Raw genomic sequence first — 5,780 nt, forward strand, 5'->3', positions numbered from 1 at the left:
ACCATAGTCTAGTACCCTGTACATTTGTTGTTAAGGAGGGTGACTTTCCTTGTGAATATAGTGGTTGAGATACCTGTGTTTCAGGGCTGACTCTGATGCATGCAGTACACAGCCAATACATGGTAAGGTACAGGTTGTGTGGTCTGGGTGGCATCCTTTTTACTATGTATATGAGTTGAAGTAAGGTGTCAGTCCCTAGGACCCTAGGTTGTCAGTGCATGTGCTATGCATTGCCTCTTTGCAAAGGCCAGGGCATACTGGGCACATCTACACTTTGCTATAGGGTCAGCCTCAGGGGGCTCCTCCTCCGAGTCCCCCTGTGGTTGTGGCTGTGGGGACCTAGACACTTATGTGGGGGCCCTGTGTCCCTTCCCTGTGATGATCCTGCCACACCTGTTTCTGCAGAATCATATTGTGTAGCATGGCACATACTGTGAACATCTGTGCACATGTGGCTGGAAAGTACTGCAGAACTCCACCAGATATATCGAGGCACCAGAAATGTGACTTGAGCAGCCCAAACACATGTTCTATGATGTTCCTAGCTTGTGTGTGTGCCTCATTATGGCATTTTTGGTAGGTATGTGTGCATTTCTGATGGGTGTCATTATCCATATTTCCAGTGCATAGCTAGCATCCCCTAGTTGATGGCTGTATGGGATGTTCTCCCTGGAAATCATCTGGTACAGCTATGATGCATGCCAGATATGGAAGTCGTAATAACTGCCAGGAATGCCAGCACACACATTCATGATAATGCCCTGGACACTGCCTATGACCTGGTAGTTGATGGAGTGATACCCCTTGCGGTTGATGTAGCCTCTACCCTCCTCACTGGGTGGTGCTTTGATGTGTACATATGTAAGTCTATGGTACCCAGTACCTCAGGGTAGTGTGCTATATGGTAGAAAAGATGCATACTGCTGGCTTTCTTTTCAGGGGTGTGGGGTAAATAAATGGGCTCACTGGCATCTGTTTGCATGGGATCCAGGAACTGGTGGAATACCCTAGATGCTGATGCCTGTAAGACCCCAATCATGTTCCCAGTTGGTCTTTGGAAAGTACCTGTAGCTAGTATCCTAAGAGCTACACATACCTTTGTTTCCACTGGGATGGATTCCCTCTCTGTTCGCTCTGGGTCTGAGTTGAGGTCAGAAGAACTCAGTGAGTTATTGTAGTATGTACCTGTTCACCCTGTAGCGGTCTACAATCTCCAGCTCATGTAGATCCTGGGAGGTTACCCTGAGCCTGAACACTCTTCTCCTTCTCAGTCTAAGCCTATTGACAGAAACAGCATCAGCACTTACCTCGGCAGCTTGCATATACAGATGTAGTAGAGATGCAGCAGCCCCTAGTATTCTCTATTAAATTTCCCAAATCAGTACTCCAATGGTGCAGATTATGAGGGAAAACAATCAGATTGTATGATGTATGCATACATTATAATGCTCTGCTGCAGATGCAGCCTGCATGATTGGCTAACTATGATGAATTCCACCTGCCAAGTACATCATTGAGGGTTTTGAATGGCAAAGTTTAAGTGGAACAGGTGTCCTCAGTAATTTACACATGATTGGCTTTCCCAGGTGATTTTCTTTTTATTTATTTATTTACTTTTTTAACTGTCTTCCTTGCTAAGCACTGCGGCATGGCACACAAACCCACACAGCTGGTATAAACAGTGCTCAGCAGTCTAGACACATCCTCGTGGGTGGGCACGATCAGCACAGCGGCAAGCCCTGCAAACATGCACGGACATGCACAGACCAGCTAAAGCACATGCCCCATAGCTAAACAAATCTTACCAGCACTGGACAAGCCCTCACTGCTTAGCTGAGCGGTGGGCTGTGCAAACTGGGACAACACAGATTTATCTGTAGGCATGGAAACCCATTTTTGCTATTCAGTAACTCCAGCTCATTTGCATACACATCCATGCTTAATACCTGGAAACTACATGGTTCCAGGCTTTGCCTCCTTAGCAACCACAGCAGTCTACCATTGTACATGCACCATGCAAGGACTTTGAATGCATTATTGTCACATAATTATTATGATTCCTTTTTACATTTTTTTTACCATAATGGCATGTTTGCGCACTGCTGTGTACCAAGCAAACATTATATGGGTATTAAAAAATATTTATTTGAACTTATTTCTCATTACATTGTGGAAACACAGGGTATAGTTTTGCACATATCTGTGTCTGCTATGCTATTTCTGACATTCTAACTGGGCTTCTACAGCCCCTGTTCACTTTTTAATTTCTTGTACATGGAAATTTTCCATGTACACTTCGGGCACCAACACAGGACCTGCATGATTGCCTATCTGCTTGCTGGATAGCTCTACATCCTTATTTGCATGCAAGTCACCTGCTTATGAGGTGATTTGCATGCCCCCTACACTTCCACTTTGGCATGATCGTGCACGCCACTCAGGTCTCTTTACTGGATCGCATAGCTGCTTATTTCCATGTAAGCTCCGTGCCACTATGCCTACATGGAAAATTAATTCATGTAGGCTTTACTGAATTCCCCCTTCTGAGTATATGCAGAAGGAGTAAAACTAGCATTGATGATGTAGCCTTTACTATGCCACATGTGATGAAGGAAAGAATAACAGGCTAGCTATCTAAAGGTCTACATGGATGAAATAGATTTACCCCCAGATTTAATAAAATCTGTGTAGGCATAGTGTACAGCCTACACGGAAGGTACAGTGGCCGTGTATGTGGTTCCCCCTCGGTAGCACGCCATACATACTAATGAAGCCACGTTACTGAGGGAGAGCCAGATAATTCAGTTATTGAATCAGTGTAGGGAGTGTGTTACTCTGTCTGGAGATGAATACCACACCCCCTGCACTGTCAAAGTGCAGTATATCAGTGTATGCATATGTATGAAATTTACTTTTTTTTGTTATATTTGCATGGAATGGCATGGCGTGCAGCAATGGACATGTGCCAGACATCTAACAATAGAAACCTGATACATTTAATTATGAATGCAAAGCTCAAGTTTAAGCATAGCTGAGGGGGTTTTTATGGCACGGCAGTGTACTCAGCAATGCTTAAATGTAGATGAGAGATATATGTAAAAGTATAGGAGCCTGCTACTGATCCACTTAGCCAAATGGTTAGAGTGACAGCCGTAGGTGCAGGGTTTGAGTACAGAGATGAGTTATGAGCCATTTATTTTCCAAATACAAATTATGCTAATTATTTTCAAATCCTGATGTGCTGCACTCAGCTAAGCTCCACTAAGCCCTGTTAAGCTATGTCAAGCACCACTTAAACAAGGTCAATTTTAACACTGCTTGGCACTGCACAGCTCTGCTGAGCTGGCTTGCACACTGCTAAACAGTGCCAAGCACTGCTAAGCATTGCAAGTTTAAGCAGTAATGAGCTCAGCTCAGCTGGTTTGTGCAGTGTTAAGCAACATGCCACATTCTTAAAAATTGCCCAATTGCATTAAAGGGTGGGAAAACAGGGTATATTAAATGCAATAGGCAGGAATATTACAGAATCTGCAACCTGTGAAGATGCTATGGCAGGTTTTGGATAGGGTACATGCTTTCAGTGGTGGGGAATTGAGGAGCCCAGGGTCATGGTCAGATTCCTAGTCAAAAACCATGAAGACCAGCTCATACAGTGTGGATACTGGAGCTCGGAGTGCAAAGTGGAGGCCTTAGACCAGCTGGCAAGTGACCTCACCAGTGCAACTGGTATCCCCCGCACAAGTAAGCAGTGTTGTTCACCACCACAATGACTTTAAAAGAAGGAAGGGGGCTCTCATGGATGCTTGGATCCAAGAATTCCAAGTGGGCAATGTTCCACATGTGTAAGTATGTTTACCCGTGTTTCACCAATATTTTAACTTGAATGTCTGCTAACCTGCTATGCATAATGGTGTACTGCTCTTCCAACAGCTGCAGAGGTGAGAACTTGCAACGTTGAAGTGCATGCAGGGTGCCTAGCCAGTTTGCACCATGAGTGCAGTGAGTATGGCTGTATCTTCCAATCTATAGTCAAATAAGCAAGAAAGAGTAAAGCATTAACTGCCATTAGGTATATAAACAGTTTTTATTGTATTGTAATGACTGTGGTCATAGACCGTAGAATGCAATAAGTGACTACTGCCAAATGCACAGCAATCAGCAGGAAAGAGTAAGGCATTAACCTTGATTAAGTAAATAATAATTGTGGAATTACAGCTGTATTGCAACAGCTACATTACATTAACTGTTGGTCAATAAAAAATCGAAAGTATACCAGTAAATGCATGAAGGCATCTGTATTAAAATGTTGTGCAATACATTTGGAATGAGAGCTGATATTTCAACCCAGTAACAATATATTGTGTGCACCTTCAGTTTATTTAGTAATGTATAGGTTACTTAGTCTCCCTGCCATGATTGTATTTCATGCAGCTGCGTCCAACTGTCACTGCACTGTATTATAACACTGTAGTATTAGTAGCAGGTCATATTTTGTTTACAGGTTAGCTCTAGGACACAATCAGTCAGCCAGATATTAGCAGTGATGCAGTAGCTCAGTTTGTTAAATGCTTTATATGAAGTGCATTTTGCTAGACACAGACAAGGGTTCAAATTCAGTTCCATGTACTAATAACTATTACTGAATTAGATCTGTTATGATGACAGATATTCTCCCCACAGGGACTACTGGTAAATGGGTGAGATATCCCATAATATATGTAAATAATATTTTGTTCAGATGTCGCAGACTGTTGAAATCATTCTCACAAATATGCTATTTAGCTAAACAATAAAGGAAACAGGTTCAATAATAACAAACTATAATAAAATAAAATAAATAAAATGTGTAATAACATATATCATTCTCTCCACAGGGACACAGGTAAAAGGGTGAGATAACTCATAGCATGTGTAAATAATTGACTGTTCAGATGTAGCACACTATTACAATCAGTCTCACAAATGTGGTAGTTATCCAAATAATAAAGGAAACAGGATCAATAATAACAATCTATAATAAGATAAAAGAAATAAAATGTGTAATCAAGGTGTGGCTGTATTCCTGGAGTGTCTTGTAAAGGTCGATGCAATCAATTACTGAATGTGATGCATATGTCCCCTGCAGTAAGTGCTAGTAGGTATGAAACCCATGCCTGCCAAGCACGGCATGTTAGTTGTGTACTCTCTGTACTGTACACGTGCATGTCTCTCAAGTGTCATGCTATCACGAAATGTAATTACTGTTGGGTAATCCCTCTGTCACAGATGTATCATTGACATGATTATATGGCAATATCAAATTAATATTAAATTATCCCACAGTACTCCTTGATAGTTATATAGGCCCACTTGATGTGCAAGTGTCCTGAGTAGTTGTGTACCTGCAGATGTTACTGCTTGGCCCATAGTGTCCCATGCTGATAGCTTGAGAGGTATGCATGTGCTACAGCAGCTATAGGGCACATTTACACATAAAGAAAGGACAGACCTGTAGAGTATAAGGCATTACTGTTTTCAACTATATAACCCATGATGGTTTTAATGGACTGCATTTCTCTCTCTTCCCACCCCTCATCTTCGCATATTTATTATTGTTATATATTGGTTATGGTTTACTATTAACATATGTTGTTCCAAAAACTGTATTATGGGCATGTGACTTATTCATGTTATGTATTACTATGGCTGCATATTAACATATCCTGTTGAAAGACCTAATCTGTCGGACGCAGCAACATGAAATGTTACTAGCATGCTGTTAATATACTGACTGTTCTGCT

The sequence above is a fragment of the Protopterus annectens genome, chromosome 13.part0 (assembly GCF_019279795.1).
Source record: "Protopterus annectens isolate FY-2018-M chromosome 13.part0, PAN1.0, whole genome shotgun sequence".
NCBI lineage: Eukaryota > Metazoa > Chordata > Ceratodontiformes > Protopteridae > Protopterus > Protopterus annectens.